This window comes from Lepidochelys olivacea (genome assembly GCF_965140295.1).
Source record: "Lepidochelys olivacea isolate rLepOli2 genome assembly, chromosome: 14".
Taxonomy (NCBI): domain Eukaryota; kingdom Metazoa; phylum Chordata; order Testudines; family Cheloniidae; genus Lepidochelys; species Lepidochelys olivacea.
In genome coordinates this window covers 30,732,170-30,749,238 of record NC_140424.1, presented here as the reverse complement: position 1 = coordinate 30,749,238, position 17,069 = coordinate 30,732,170, and the positions used below count along the sequence as shown (strand labels likewise).

Genomic DNA, 17,069 nt, shown 5'->3' with positions numbered 1-17,069 from the left:
GGGGAGCTGACCCCTGGCAGGCACAGACAAGGCTCCCTCAGGCAAAGGGCAGGTGGTGGCGAGGTGCCTCCCAGCCCCGGGTACCCGGGTACATTGCAGGATATTAACTTACTGCAGGTCTGGGGCAGTTAGAAATGACACCCCAAGGCCCCAGCCCAGTGAGGAGGACCGAGGAGAGGAACTGTGACTGCGCGGGGCACCTGAGTCCCAGCCCCGCCCAGAGTTCTGCTCTGCCTAAAGCCCGAGTCCCGCCCCGTGAGTAGGGCTTTACCAAATTCATGACCATGAAAAATGCATCTCAGCCTGTGAAATCTGGTCTCCCCTGTGAAATCTGGCCGGGGGAGGAGGGGATATGTCCCAGTACTGCCCCCCTTACGTCTACGCTGCCTTCAGAGCTGGGCGGCCAGAGAGCAGCAGCTGCTGGTCTGGTGCCCAGCTCTGAAGGCAGCGCTGCTGCCAGCAACAGTGCAGAAGTGAAGGTGGCATGGTGGGGGGGGGCAACCTTATGGGGGGGTGATGCGGGCAACTGCCCCGAGCGCGGTGGTCAGGAGGGAGCCCCACCAACCGCCAGCTCCAGGCCCTTTTAACCTCTGAGTGCTGGACCCTGGAATGGGGGAGGGGCAGGGCTGGGAGCGTCCCGGGCAGGGGCTCCTACCCTGTGCCAGGCTCTAGCTGCAAGTTCGGGCTGGGCTGGGGAGGAACCGGACCTCGTCCCCTGCATGGGCTGCTCCCAGGGCCAGATCAGAGCCACTGCCAGGAACCTCCCCCAGCAGCAGAAAGCTCCAGGGCTGCCGGCCGGGAGCCCAGCTCTGAAGGTAGCACCACTGCCAGGAGCAGTGCCGAAGTCAGGGTCGCAATACCGTGACACCCCTCCCCCAATAGCCCTGAGACTCCCCATGACCCTCTTCTGGGATGGGATCCACACAGTTACAACAGGGTGACATTTCAGATGGAAATAGCTAAAACTGTGAAATTTTTAAAAGACTTCTAAAAATCTCATGACCATGAAATTTACCAAACTGGATGGGTGAATTTGGTAGGGCCCTACCCAGGAAACTAAACAGGGGGTACTTCACATTACAGATACACAAATGTGGATCCTCAGTTGCACTGTTTATATCACGGCCGCTTCTTTCTGGCAGATCCATTTGAGCTCCGCGGCACACATCTCAGACAGAACCTGGCTGCCTTTTATCCACCCGCAGCTGTTCCCATCAGCAGAGCCTGAGAAGCTGCAGAGTGAGAGAGAGTTCGTGCCACTGTGGGTTCCTGTAACAAGGAAAGGCCCAGGGGTGAGTCTTTCCTCCCCCTCCCTGTACTGGGGGGCTCTGGTATTGTCCTTCATCTCTAACTTTCCTGCGGAGCATCAGTCGAGAAGACGTCCCAGGCTGTGAGATGACTTAGGGCAGTGGCTCTCAACCTTTCCAGACCACTGCACCCCTTTCAGGAGTCTGATTTGTCTTGCGTACCCCAAGTTTCACCTGACTTAAAAACGACTTGCTTAGAAAATCAGACCTAAAAATACAAATGTTGCCACAGCCACTATTACTGAAAAATGGCTGACTCTCATTTGTACCATACAATTATAAAATAAATCCATTGGAAATAAGTTTTGTACTTACATATCCGTGTATAGCATAGAGAACAGTTTAAACAAGTCAGTGTCTGTCTGAAATTTTAGTTTGCACTGACTTCGCTAGTGCTTTTTATGTAGCCCGTTGTAAAACTAGGCCAAGATCTAGATGAGTTGACCTACTCCTTGGAAGACCTCTGTGTACCCCAGGGATACCTGTACCCCTGCTTGAGACCCACAGAGTTAGGGGGTCTGGAGCAAGGACCATACGAGGCTGAATCCCATGGGGTGGGTGACCTGGTACTTGTTCATTGGAAGCGCCACCTTGATCTCCTACATCTCAGCTTTCCTTTAAAAATGAAGTCTGATGGGTGAGAGGAAACCTGCACCGTGCGACCTGGGTAACGGGACAGCTGCAGGGAGCTGAGGACTCGGGACAGCTGCAGGGAGCTGAGGACTTGTCCAGATGAACGGTTAGGGCTGGATTCACAAAGAGACTTAAGAGGCTAAAGGCCACTTCAGACACCTCCGTCCCAGAACCACATCCCCCTGGGATTCACCAAACCCCAGCTCACCTGTCACCAAATCCTGGAAGCGCCTGAACTTGCTTGGTGCCTCAATTTTCTGAGTCAAAGTTTAAGAGGTGTCTGTGTGCGCCCCGAGCACCTGTGCTGCTCCCTCCCTCTAGGCTGCTGGCTGCCTAAGCCCCAGTACGATCCAGGAGCCAGTCTCCGCCTGACTTGCCTTGGGGCCCCAAGCCAGTGGGCATGTTCAAAGGACCCGTACCAGCTTGGGCCCCACAGGTGAGCGTCCACAGACTGGCAGCAAGGAGCATGCAGCCGATGAATGCATCCGATGAAGTGAGCTGTAGCTCACGAAAGCTTATGCTCAAATAAATTGGTTAGTCTCTAAGGTGCCACAAGTCCTCCTTTTCTTTTTGCGCATACAGACTAACACGGCTGCTACTCTGAAACCAGAGAGGAGCAAGCGCTTCCTGGTAACATTTAGCCCAGGGGTTCTGGCACTCACCTGGAAAGTAGGAGACCCCAACTCAAGTCCCCCTTGTAGCTGGGTAGGAGAAGGGATTTGAACAAGCATCTCTCACCTCTTAGGAGTAGGCTCACGCCACTGAGCTAGGGGACAGTCTGAGGTGGTGGTGGTGGGGGTCCCTTATTCTCTCCTGTTAACCCTGTTCCAGACTCGGGATAAAGAGTGATTGGAGCAGAGAGACTAACTGTCACCTCGGGGCATGATGCAGAGAGATGATTTCTAGCCCCCACATTTCACTTCTAAAAGGGGAACCACAAAACCATGTGGATGCTTGTTGGATGGAAATTGCACAGAGCTGTCACCAGGGTCAAATGTCTCCTAGTATCACGGACACGACTTAAAAACAGCATGAGAGGCTTGGACAAGGGGCTTGTCTACATTCACAGCGCTGCAGTGAAGACGCTACCTATGCTGACCAGAGTGCTTCTCCCATCAGCGGAGCCAATCCCCCTCCCCAAGGGCGATAGCTATGGGGACAGGAGAAGCGCTCCCCTCAGTGTAGTGCTGTCTACACTGGGGGTGAGGTCAGGATACCTGCTTCGCTTCGGGGGTGGATTTTTCACACCCTTGAGCAACATAGTTAGACCGCCATAAGTCTGTAATGTAGACCGGGTCTAAGGGCAGGTCTACACTACCCGCCGGAAATGCAGGTAGCGATCTATCTATTGGGGGTTAATTTATCACGTCTAGTCTAGACGCCATAAATCGAACCCCGAGCGCTCTCCCGTCGACTCCGGTACTCCAGCGCCATGAGAGGTGCAGGCGGAGTGGATGGGGGAGCGCCGTGAAGATGCCAAGGTAAGTCGAGCTAGATACGTCCACTTCAGCTATGCTAGTCTCCTAGCTGAAGTTGCATAGCTTAGATCGATCCCCCCCCACACACACACCCAGTGTAGACCAGGGCTAAGTGTGTACCCCAAATAAAAAAAGACAGGAGGAGGACCAAAAAAATGCTATCCTGGCTAAACAGCAGAGTAATGGAGGCCATTAGAGGCAAAAAGCATCCTTGAAAAACTGGAAGTCTAAACCTAATGAGGAAACTAGGACAGAGCACAAACTCCAGCAAGTAAATTGTAAAGTATAAGGAGGCAGGGCAAGGAAGAGTTTGAGAAGCAACTTCCTAAAGATGCAAAACCTAAAAAAATTAAGTACATTAGAAGTAGAAAAATGTAAGGTCCCTCACCAAAGGCTTTTAAGCAAAGGAAGCTGTCATGGGATAAGGTGAAAGGTCCTCTCATGGATCAGTAACTGGTTAAAAGATAGGAAACAACAGGAATAAATGCTCTGTTTTCACAATGGAAAGAGGAAAATAGCTGGGTCCCCTAAGGATAAGTACAGTTATATCCATATACAACTGCTTCTACCACTATTGCTTATGCCAGCTCCCCTGATCCCCCTCAGCGACACTGCTATACACACAGAGATATTGGGAGAACTGCAGTTACACTAGGGCCTTTGCTGGCACACCTCTGTTAGGAAAAATACCCTTAACCAACCTAGTTACGCTGCTAAGACTTTTCAGTGTAGACCAGGCCTCAAACAGACGTTGGACATTTAACATGAGCAAGTTATACAATGGGAGCTTTTCCCAAACATCTCAAAGAGTAAACGTCAAGCAGCACTCACCGCACTGGGTCTAATGGGGAACCGTCCACCCAGGTCCATTTCCCCCCTGGGGGTGTCACTTTAAGGCCAATCCAGATGTAGTTTGCATCTTGTACAACATCTTGTATGAAATCCTGTGATGTGCAAAGCAGAGGGAGTGGGGATGAGTATCTTGTAACATGCTAGAATTCCCTTAGTGATCCCTGTCACGGAGTGTGGGGGAGTCCAGGCCCTGCACTCCTCTTCTTGGGATTCACTGAGACTCTCAGCCAGCCAGTAAAACAGAAGGTTTATTGGACAACAGGAACACAGTCCAAAACAGAGCTTGTGGGTACAACCAGGACCCCTCAGTCAAGTCCTTCTGGGGGAGCAGGGAGCTTAGACCCCCAACCCTGGGGTTCCCTGTGTTCCTCCACCCAGCCGGAAACTGAAAACTAAACCCTCCTAGCAGCTCTCTCCTGCAGCCTGTCTTCCCATTCCTGGGCAGAGGTGTTACCTCCCCCTCCCCCTCCTGGCTCAGGTTACAGGCTCTCAGGTCTCCCATCCCCAGGGCACATTCCCAGGTCAACACTTCACCCCTCCCTGCTGCGTCACATCCTCACAATCCCATGAAGTGCCTGCTCTCTCCTTCAGTAGCTCTGCCCATAATGCCAGCCCCTGAGTTAGTTCACCCTCTCCCCTGGGTGGGCAGGGTCCCAGTGCAGCTAAGCGTGGCTCTCTCTATGCAGACATGGTAACATCAGCACCAGTCCTTGGTGGCACAGGGTGAGCTGGCCCTTTAAGGGAGTCCTGGGTTGAGCCTCACCTGTGACTAGGTGCCCCTGGACTCAGAGGCAAAGGTGATGGAAGCAGGAGACCAGGAGCCAGGCCTGGTGGGGCTACAAGGGCAGCCAGTCTGGGCAGGGAGAGATTTGATGGGGTAGGAGGTTTGTGTGAGTAGCTCTATGCAGAAGGGCTCTGCTGAGCTCTCAGACAGAGAGCCTGGGAGTGAAACGCCTACAGGAGCCAGCTGGGCAGTCTGGGGTGGGAAAGCTGTGGGGTTCTTGTTCTGAACGGTATGTTAATAAGCCAGACCCCTAGAAGGGGAGAAAACACCCCAGTGTGGAGTTTGATTTGCAGGGGGGGTGGTGGTGGTAGAGTCAGGCTGCACTGGGATTGTAACTAGTGACATACGTCTTTCTCCAGCTGGATTTGGATGAGCCTGTATTTTATGTTACCATCTCCTCCCGGTTCTGGATCACGAGCATGCGAGAGCTCTTCCCCGAGCAGTCGTCACGGCTCCCAGTCCAGTCTTTACGCTCCTTAGACAGCCAGTAGCACTTGTCCCCATGCAGCAGCCAGTCCCTGGGGCAGAGTTTGCACCCGGATCCCTCTGGAGGGAGAGATGGGAACCGAGGTGTCATTAATTCTGAACCTTCAAACTACAGCTGGATGAAAACTCTTGTTCAAAGTTGTTTTTTAATGGAAAATGCCATTTTGACCCAAATGAAAGGTTTTATTTTGATTGCCATTTTTCATTTTTTGATGGGGGAGTGGACTTTGAATGGAAATACTGGTTTTGAGGGTGGGAGGGAGGATTTCATTCAGTTTTGGAGGGGAAATAAACATTTACTCTTAACAGTTCCCTCCATTTGAAAAGTGGCGGAGGACTTTCACTTTTCTACTTCCTTCAAAGGACATCAGACTGTCATTTCTTTTCACGTTTTTCATGACCTAGGCTTACACTCTATCAGCTCTAGTTCTAGACATTGCTGAAGTTTCCCCTACAGTTGTGTAAAAAGCAGGGCTGTCAATTAATCGCCGTTAACTCACGTGATTAACTGAAAAAATTAACTGTGATTAAAAAAATTAATCGTGATTAATCACACTGTTAAACAATAGAATACCAATTGAAATTGATTAAATATTTTTGGATGTTTTTCTACATTTGCAAATATATTGATTGCTATTACAACACAGAACACAAAGGGCACAGTGCTCACTTTACATGATTATTTTTGATTACAAATATTTGCACTGTAAAAATGATAAAAGAAATAGTATTTTTCAATTCACCTCATACAAGTCCTGTAGTGCAATCTCTTTATCGTGAAAGTGTAACTTACAGATGTGGATTTTTTTCTTACATAACTGCACTCAAAAACCAAACAACGTAAAACTTTAGAGCCTACAAGTCCAGTCAGTCCTACTTCTTGTTCAGCCAATCGCTAAGACAAACAAGTTTTGTTTACATTGACGGGAGATACTGCTGCCCCCTTCTTATTTACAATGTCACCTGAAAGTGAGAACAGGCATTCGCATGGCACTTTTGTAGCCGGCATTGCAAGGTATTTATGTGCCAGATATGCTAAACATTCATCTGCCCCTTCATGCTTCGGCCACCATTCCAGAGGACATGCTTCCATGCTGATAATGCTTGTTAAAAAAAAATAAATGCATTAATTAAATTTGTGATTGAACTCCTTGGGGGAGAATTGTATGTCTCCTGTTCTGTTTTACCCACATTCTGCCCTATATTTCATGCTATAGCAGTCTCGGATGATGACCCAACACATGTTCATTTAAAGAACACTTTCACAGCAGATTGGACAAAATGCAAAGAAGGTACCAGTGTGAGCTTTCTAAAGATAGATTCAGCACTCAACCCAAGGTTTAAGAATCTGAAGTACCTTCCAAAATCTGATCGGGACGGGGTGTGGAGCATGCTGTCAGATGTCTTCAAAGAGCAACACTCTGATACGGAAACTACAGAACCCAAACCACCAAAAAAGAAAATCAACCCTCTGCTGGTGGCATCTGACTCAGATGATGAAAATGAACATGCCTCGGTCCGCTCTGCCATGGATCGTTATTGAGCAGAACCCGTCATCAGCATGGACGCATGGCCTCCGGAATGGTGGTTTAAGCATGGAGGGACATATGAATCTTTAGCACATCTGGCACATAAATATCTTGTGATGCCGGCTACAACAGTGCCATGCGAAAGTCTGTTCCCACTTTCAGGTCATATTGTAAATAAGAAGTGGGCAACATTATCTCCTGCAAATTGTAACCAAACTTGTTTGTCTGACCGATTCGCTGAAGTAGGACTGAGTGGACTTGTAGGCTTGAAAGTTTTACATTGTTTTATTTTTGAATGCAGTCATTTTTTGTACATAATGCTACATTTGTAAGTTCAACTTTCATGATAAGGAGATTGCACTCCAGTACTTGTATTAGGTGAATTGAAATATTCTCTTTCTTTTGTTTTTTACAGTGCAAATATTTGTAACCAAAAATATGAAGTGAGCACTGTACACTTTGTATTCTGTTGTAATTGAAATCAATATACTTGAAAATGTAGAAACCATCCAAAAATATTTAAATAAATGATATTCTCTTATTGTTTAACAGTGCAATTAAGCGTGATTATTTTTTTTAATCGCTTGCCAGCCCTAGTAAAAAGCCTTCAGGCTCAATGTAGTAGTGAGGGCTTTTCTCAGGGTCAGCACTCAAACAGCCGGACACGCTGTAGGTCAGGAAAGCAAGGTGCTGGGAGGCCAGAGAGGAGAGAATTCACTCCAAGTCTTTACACGGAGTTGCTCTCTTACGAATGATCTGCTCTAACTCAGTCACAAGTTCTGGGCTCGATGTAGGAATCACTGGCTGGGAGGAATCTCTGGCTTGGTGCATTCAAATGTAATTCCTTGAGGTTTGACGGTGTGAGCTTATAAAAGCTGAACAGGGACAGACCCAGGCTGTTTACCAATGGGAACCCTCAAGGGAAACTCAGTGTTGAAACAAATAAGACGGATGACACCCCCGACTAAGCCCTGGTCTACACTAGGACTTTAGGTCGAATTTAGCAGCGTTAAATCGATGTAAACTTGCACCTGTCCACACAATGAAGCCCTTTATTTCGACTTAAAGGGCTCTTAAAATCGATTTCCTTACTCCACCCCTGACAAATGGATTAGCGCTTAAATCGACCTTGCCGGCTCGAATTTGGGGTACTGTGGACACAATTCGATGGTATTGGCCTCTGGGAGCTATCCCAGAGTGCTTCATTGTGACCGCTCTGGACAGCACTCTCAACTCAGATGCACTGGCCAGGTAGACAGGAAAAGAACCGCGAACTTTTGAATCTCATTTCCTGTTTGGCCAGCGTGGCAAGCTGCAGGTGACCATGCAGAGCTCATCAGCACAGGTGACCATGATGGAGTCCCAGAATCGCAAAAGAGCTCCAGCATGGACCGAACGGGAGGTACGGGATCTGATCGCTGTTTGGGGAGAGGAATCCGTGCTATCAGAACTCCGTTCCAGTTTTCGAAATGCCAAAACCTTTGTCAAAATCTCCCAGGGCATGAAGGACAGAGGCCATAACAGGGACCCAAAGCAGTGCCACGTGAAACTGAAGGAGCTGAGGCAAGCCTACCAGAAAACCAGAGAGGCGAATGGCCGCTCCGGGTCAGAGCCCCAAACATGCCGCTTCTATGATGAGCTGCATGCCATTTTAGGGGGTTCAGCCACCACTACCCCAGCCGTGTTGTTTGACTCCTTCAATGGAGATGGAGGCAATATGGAAGCAGGTTTTGGGGACGAAGAAGATGATGATGATGATGATGAGGTTGTAGATAGCTCACAGCAAGCAAGCGGAGAAAGCGTTTTTCCTGACAGCCAGGAACTGTTTCTCACCCTGGACCTGGAGCCAGTACCCCCCGAACCCACCCAAGGCTGCCTCCTGGACCCAGCAGGCGGAGAAGGGACCTCTGGTGAGTGTACCTTTTAAAATACTATACACGGTTTAAAAGCAAGCATGTGAAAGGATTACTTTGCCCTGGCATTCGTGGTTCTCCTAGATGTACTCCTAAAGCCTTTGCAAAAGGTTTCTGGGGAGGGCAGCCTTATTGCGTCCTTCATGGTAGGACACTTTACCACTCCAGGCCAGTAACACGTACTCGGGAATCATTGTAGAACAAAGCATTGCAGTGTATGTTTGCTGGCATTCAAACAACATCTGTTCTTTATCTCTCTGTGTTATCCTCAGGAGAGTGAGATATAATTCATGGTCACCTGGTTGAAATAGGGTGCTTTTCTTCAGGGGACACTCAGAGGAGCCCGTTCCTGCTGGGCTGTTTACCTGTGGCTGAACAGAAATGTTCCCCGCTGTTAGCCACAGGGAGGGGGGAAGGTTGAGGGGGTAGCTACGCGGTGGGGGGAGGCAAAATGCGACCTTGTAACGAAAGCACATGTGCTATGTATGTAATGTTAACAGCAAGGATTACCCTGAAAGAGTGTAGCCACTGTTTTATAAAATGTGTCTTTTTAAATACCGCTGTCCCTTTTTTTTTCTCCACCAGCTGCATGTGTTTCAATGATCACAGGATCTTCTCCTTCCCAGAGGCTAGTGAAGCTTAGAAAGAAAAAAAAACTCACTCAAGAAGAAATGTTCTCCGAGCTCATGCTGTCCTCAGACGAATGCGTGGAGGCAAATAATGTCAGAGTGCAGGAAAGCACAAAATGACCGGGAGGAGAGGTGGCGGGCTAAAGAGAGTAAGTGGCGGGCTGAAGACAGGGCTGAAGCTCAAATGTGGCGGCAGCGTGATGAGAGGAGGCAGGATTCAATGCTGAGGCTGCTGGTGGACCAAACCAGTATGTTCCAGTGTATGGTTGAGCTGCAGCAAAGGCAGCTGGAGCACAGACTGCCACTGCAGCCCCTGAGTAACCAACCGCCCTCCTCCCCAAGTTCCATAGCCTCCACACCCAGACGCCCAAGAACGCGGTGGGGGGGCCTCCGGCCAACCAGCCACCCCACCACAGAGGATTGCCCCCAAAAAAGAAGGCTGTCATTCAATAAATTTTAAAGTTGTAAACTTTTAAAGTGCTCTGTGGCATTTTCCTTCCCTCCTCCACCACCCCTCCTGGGCTACCTTGGTAGTCATCCCCCTATTTGTGTGATGAATGAATAAAGAATGCATGAATGTGAAGCAACAATGACTTTATTGCCTCTGCAAGCGGTGATTGACGGGAGGAGGGGCGGGTGGTTAGCTTACAGGGAAGTAGAGTGAACCAAGGGGCGGGGGGTTTCATCAAGGAGAAACAAACAGAACTTTCACACCGTAGCCTGGCCAGTCATGAAACTGGTTTTCAAAGCTTCTCTGATGCGTACCGCGCCCTCCTGTGCTCTTCTAACCACCCTGGTGTCTGGCTGCACGTAACCAGCAGCCAGGTGATTTGCCTCAACCTCCCACCCCGCCATAAACGTCTCCCCCTTACTCTCACAGAGATTGTGGAGCACACAGCAAGCAGTAATAACAGTGGGAATATTGGTTTCGCTGAGGTCTAAGCGAGTCAGTAAACTGCACCAGCGCGCCTTTAAACGTCCAAATGCACATTCTACCACCATTCTGCACTTGCTCAGCCTGTAGTTGAACAGCTCCTGACTACTGTCCAGGCTGTCTGTGTACGGCTTCATGAGCCATGGCATTAAGGGGTAGGCTGGGTCCCCAAGGATACATATAGGCATTTCAACATCCCCAACAGTTATTTTCTGGTCTGGGAATAAAGTCCCTTCCTGCAGCTTTTGAAACAGACCAGAGTTCCTGAAGATGCGAGCATCATGCACCTTTCCCGGCCATCCCACGTTGATGTTGGTGAAATGTCCCTTGTGATCCACCAGAGCTTGCAGCACTATCGAAAAGTACCCCTTGCGGTTTATGTACTCGGCGGCTTGGTGCTCCGGTGCCAAGATAGGGATATGGGTTCCGTCTATGGCCCCACCACAGTTAGGGAATCCCATTGCAGCAAAGCCATCCACTATGATCTGCACATTTCCCAGGGTCACTACCCTTGATATCAGCAGATCTTTGATTGTGTGGGCTACTTGCATCACAGCAGCCCCCACAGTAGATTTGCCCACTCCAAATTGATTCCCAACTGACCGGTAGCTGTCTGGCGTTGCAAGCTTCCGCAGGGCTATCGCCACTCGCTTCTCAACTGTGAGGGCTGCTCTCATCTTGGTATTCATGCGCTTCAGGGCAGGGGAAAGCAAGTCACAAAGTTCCATGAAAGTGCCCTTACGCATGCGAAAGTTTCGCAGCCACTGGGAATCGTCCCAGACCTGCAACACTATGCGGTCCCACCAGTCTGTGCTTGTTTCCCGAGCCCAGAATCGGCGTTCCACAGCATGAACCTGCCCCATTAGCACCATGATGCATGCATTGGCAGGGCCCATGCTTTCAGAGAAATCTGTGTCCATGTCCTGATCACTCACGTGACCGCGCTGACGTCGCCTCCTCGCCCGGTATCGCTTTGCCAGGTTCCGGTGCTGCATATACTGCTGGATAATGCGTGTGGTGTTTAATGTGCTCCTAATTGCCAAAGTGAGCTGAGCGGCCTCCATGCTTGCCTTGGTATGGCGTCCGCACAGAAAAAAGGCGTGGAACGATTGTCTGCCGTTGCTCTGACGGAGGGAGGGGCTACTGACGACACGGCTTACAGGGTTGGCTTCAGGGAGCTAAAATCAACAAAGGGGGTGTCTTTACATCAAGGAGTATTTCAGGCAGGACTTCATGGAGGGTTCCAATAAGAAATGGTGCACCTAAGTTATTGTTCTTATTGGAACAAGGAGGTTAGCCTGGCCTCTGATTGATACATGGCTAGATTTACCTTGCTGCACCTTCTCTGTGAGTGACTGCAGTGTGACCTAGAGGAATGAGTCCCCTAGATGGGGGAGGGGGGAAGCAAATGAGTACAAAACAAATCTGGTCTATTTCTTGTTTTGATCCACTCCATCTATCTTTTACATCTTTGGCTGGCAGCAGATGGTGCAGAAGGACTGCATGCCATCCACATCTCATGGCTGCTCGGCAGAAGATGGTACAGTACGACTGCTAGCCATCCTCATCTCTTGCCTGCCTGGCAGAAGATGGTACAATACGACTGCTAGCAATCCTCATCTCTTGCCTGCTTGGCAGAAGATGGTACAGTACGACTGCTAGCAATCCGTATCGCCTGCCTGCTCACCATAAGACGGTTCAATAGGACTGACTGCAGGACTAAAGAGAATGAGCTGGTCAAGTCACTCCAAATTTAGTCCCTGCGCCCATGTCTGCCCAGGCACTCCCAGCCGACATGGCCAGGAGCACCTCGGACACGACGAGGACGACTACCAGTCGTACTGCACCATCTGCTGCCAGAAGGCAATGGGTTGCTGCTACTGTGTAGCAAAGCCATACTGCGTCTGCCAGCACCCAGGAGACATAGGGTGACGGTTACCTGAGCGGGCTCCATGCTTGCTGTGGTATGGCGTCTGCACAGGTAACTCAGGAAAAAAGGTGCGAAACGATTGTCTGCCCTTGCTTTCACGGAGGGAGGGAGGGAATGGGGGCCTGACGATACGTACCGAGAACCACCCGCGACAATATTTTAGCCCCATCAGAGTGCTCCATTGTGACTGCTCTGGACAGCACTCTCAGATGCCCAATTGTTTGCCGTTGCTCTGACGGAGGGAGGGGCGACTGAGGACACGGCTTACAGGGTTGGCTTCAGGGAGCTAAAATCAACAAAGGGGGTGTCTTTACATCAAGGAGTATTTCAGGCAGGACTTCACGGAGGGTTCCAATAAGAAATGGTGCACCTAAGTTATCGTTCTTATTGGAACAAGAAGGTTAGCCTGGCCTCTGATTGATACATGGCTAGATTTACCTTGCTGCACCTTCTCTGTGAGTGACTGCAGTGTGACCTAGAAGAATGAGTCCCCTAGACGGGGGAGGGGGGGAAGCAAATGAATACAGAACAAATCTGGTCTATTTCTTGTTTTGATCCACTCCATCTATCTTTTACATCTTTGGCTGGCAGCAGACAGTGCAGAAGGACTGCATGCCATCCACATCTCATGGCTGCTCGGCAGAAGATGGTACAGTACGACTGCTAGCCATCCTCATCTCTTGCCTGCCTGGCAGAAGATGGTACAATACGACTGCTAGCAATCCTCATCTCTTGCCTGCCTGGCAGAAGATGGTACAGTACGACTGCTAGCAATCCGTATCGCCTGCCTGCTCACCATAAGACGGTTCAATAGGACTGACTGCAGGACTAAAGAGAATGAGCTGGTCAAGTCACTCCAAATTTAGTCCCTGCGCCCATGTCTGTCCAGGCGCTCCCAGCCAACGTGGCCAGGAGCACCTCGGACATGACGATGACGGCTACCAGTCGTACTGTACCGTCTGCTGCCACAAGGCAATGGGTTGCTGCTACTGTGTAGCAAAGCCGTACCGTGTCTGCCAGCACCCAGGAGTCATAGGGTGACGGTTACCTGAGCGGGCTCCATGCTTGCCGTGGTATGGCGTCTGCACAGGTAACTCAGGAAAAAAGGCGTGAAACGATTGTCTGCCCTTGCTTTCACGGAGGGAGGGAGGGAGGGAACGGGGGCCTGACGATATGTACCCAGAACCACCCGCGACAATGTTTTAGCCCCATCAGGCATTGGGATCTCAACCCAGAATTCCAATGGGCAGCGGAGACTGCAGGAACTGTGGGATAGCTACCCACAGTGCAACGCTCCGGAAGTCGACTCTAGCCTCGGTACTGTGGAAGCGCTCCGCTGAGTTAATGCACTTAATGCACTTAGAGCATTTTCTGTGGGGACACACGCACTCGAATATATAAAACCGATTTCTAAAAAACCGACTTCTATAAATTCGACCTTATTCCATAGTGTAGACATACCCTAAGGCAGAACTGAACCCAGAGACTCAACCTGGCCGCTGGGGGCGCTGTACCTCTGCTGGTGTCAGGATTCAGCTGGGAGTTAAAAGCAAGGTCCCATTATGGTCATTACAAATCCTATGGCTCTTCTTTAATGGGGGAGATCTGAGTCAGTTCAAATGACAGTTCGGGGGACTACAATTTGCCTCCCTCAAATACCCTGTGAAATTCCAATAGGTGAGTGGATTCTGCTTCAACCATTCCCCTAAGACATCGTCTGCCTGTGTTGTGTGCTGCTGAACAGTTGTGGAGTTTCACCCCAGAGGTGGCTGCATGCCAGTAGTGGGGGGAAAGGATTCCCATAAGTACGATGTGGTTGGTAAAGCACTTTGGGATCCAACCTCTAGAGCAGTTGTATTCTTTATTACACTATTGTCATGACTGTCTGTGCTCCAGCAATGGGAATTCCTCTTCCCACTAGAGGTCACTGCTGCTCCTCTGCACAAGCGGCTGAGAATTACTTATTGTGCTTCGCCTGCACACTCCCTGAGAAAAGGATTGTCTTTTTGTAATGTGTTTTTTATGGCACAATGGGGCCTCCATCCCTGAGGCAGGACTGCAGTGGAAAGAAATAGGGTAGAGCTGAGAGGTTTCTGTCCTGGATCGGGTTAGGGGTTGGTCTAGGGATGCTGCGCACAGATAGTAAGACAATCTCTGCCACAAAGAGCTCCCAGCCTGAACATCTGATGTGAAATGGGTGGAGAGAAAGAGGAGGACGGCAACAAGGAAAGAGAGAGACCAGCTGGGTAATTCCTGTTCCTGGACTAACTTCCACTGGTGGAAGATACAAACTCGGAGCTCCACAGAGCTCGTCTTCAGGGCTGGGGGAGGACATCAGAGGAAACCCGAAGAAGAGCTCTGTGGAGCTCCAGAGTTTGTACCTTTCACCACCAGAAGTTGGTCCAAGAAAAGCTATCAGCTCCCCACTTTGTCTCTCTCACATTCTGGGACCAGCCCGGCCACAACACCACTGCCCCCGAGAAGGGAGAGGAACCCGGCCATCGGGGTACAGAAAAAGGCAGCCACAGCCTGGGTCTTGCACCCACCAACTGGGAGAGATGAATGGAAAGAAGACAGGGGCGCTGGGGGTGTACAGCGCATCACAACGGCACCCAGAGCATTCAAGCAGATTTAAAGGTGTCTCCCCCCCACCCTCAACTTAAACATCACCCTGGCTGTGGAACATTGTTCTTCTGCTGGAGTTACGAGCAGAGCAAGCCCGCCCGTCCCAGCCAAGCCAATGCAGGGTCAGACACCGTCTCCCCTTCACCCGGAGAGCTCCCTGGCCACACGGCCTGTTCACGGCTCCTGCTCGCAGCCCCCGAGGGGCTGAGCTTCTCTCGCGAAGGCTCCTGCAAAGACCCCGGCTACCCTGTCCCCCAGGAGCCTGCCCCCCCCAGCTGCTGTAAGACCCCCCCCCCAGCCACGAGCATGGGACCCCAGAGGTTGGAGGGGCCAGGGCAGGAGGCCAAGCGATGCACGCCGCGCTCTGGGCCAGGCTCCTCGGGAAGGGATAAGTGACGTCTGCATACGGGGTTGATTTGTCCCCGGAAGGGAGGATTTGCCAGAGAACAGGAGCCCTTTCTGAAAGGCAGGACATCTCGCCGACTTGGGAGCAATTCTGGGTGTTTTACTGGGTTTTCTGGCACGTCTAAAAGCTACTGTTCATTTCCTGGAACCCCCCCTCCCCCCCCAGTCTTCCCTTTACCCAACACCTCGATTTGGGGGAAACGAAAATATTCAAGCTCAATTTGTGGCCGAAGAATGGACACACAATTCAACAGCGGCTGCCGTACAAATCGTACATCATTCACAGACACTGCGAGGCCCTGCAGCCTGCCTGTGGGGGCTGTAACAATAATCAGGGCTGCGATGACACTGGGATCTTCAGAATAACCCCCCGTCTCCACCCTAACCCCAGTCCCCCATTGCAGAGCCGGGGTGGGAGTCAGGTTCCCAGGGCACTGCTCTGGAGGAAGATCACAGCTTACCTCCTCCAGGGACTCCATGGCTGCAGCATCCTTTGCAAGGCAGGTCCCTGCTCCATCGCCCCCTCTCTGCACATTAGCTGAGCGGGGAGCCCCAACTCCCCCCTTCACACACATCATGTCTTCCCCCATTGCTCGTGCAAGGGAAAGCGCCCGAAAAAGCCAGCCGCCAGGAGAATGAAACTACACAGCACGGGGGAGATCATACGCCTTATTAGCATATTGCTTCTGATTGGACAAGGGGCGGGAGCCCCGCAGGGGGAGGAGGGTCCACTTGCTCTGGCCCAGGGGCCCAGGAAATCCTCGTCTGCCTCTGCTCATCTCGCTATTGGCCTAGTTTTACAAGGGGCTGCCTAAAAGCACTGGTGACCTCAGTGCAAACCAACATTCCAGACAGTGACATCTTCATCTTGCTCTATGGAGTGTACACCGACATGTACATTTCCAGCTGATTTCTTTTATAATTATATGGTAACAAGGAGAGAGTCAGCAATTTTTCCATAATAGTGGCTGTGTGACACTTTTGTATTTTTATGTCCGGCTTTGTAAGCGAATGGTTTTTAAGTGAGATGTAACTTGGGGTCTGTAAATCAGACTCCTGAAAGGGGTACAGCAGAATGGAAAAGTTGAGAGCCACTGCAATCCTTGGGCGAGCAGGGGCAGAGACTGGTGGGACAGGGGGAGAAGGGGCAAAGAAGGGCCTCTCTGCCCCGGGCACAGACTGGGGGAGGGTTGGAACTGTGACAGAGTGGGAATTTTCTTTACTATTTTGTATGAATACTATGTGCCTCAGTTTCCCCTATGTGCTGCATGGTTAAGTAGGTGGTGGGAAAAGGTTGCTTATCCTTTGTACAGACCCAGAGATACAGACGTGGCTGACGCCTAGATGCCTGGGCCCTGGGGCCCCATGCCCATGGAGACTCCCAGAAGACAATGGCCACTCCAATTGCCCAGACATTTGGCACCCAGCAACTAACAACCATGGATTGCCCACCCTCTGCAGGAAGCCAGTGGGATGGGACCAGCTGGAGAACAAAGGGCTGAGGAGGAAGGCCAGGGGACAAGGTTTGCCCAGGAACAAAAAGAGAGGGCTGAAGAGGAGCCAC

At 50.7% G+C, this 17,069-nt stretch overlaps 1 protein-coding gene and 1 long non-coding RNA gene across 2 annotated transcripts in view; one reads left to right on the top strand and one right to left on the bottom strand.

The window, feature by feature from the left end:
• The window catches only part of LOC311530265 (uncharacterized protein), a gene marked incomplete at its 3' end in the record, with an annotated part of 506,005 nt that overhangs the window by 9,250 nt on the left and 479,686 nt on the right, over nt 1–17,069 (top strand). The gene's annotated exons all lie outside the window — the stretch shown is intronic.
• Nucleotides 583–16,123, bottom strand: LOC311531274. The gene is made up of 4 exons (XR_014714167.1): nt 15,967–16,123; nt 5,446–5,600; nt 4,250–4,362; nt 583–1,232 (listed from the first exon to the last, which is right to left on the bottom strand). It is a non-coding gene; the product is annotated as an uncharacterized lncRNA (long non-coding RNA).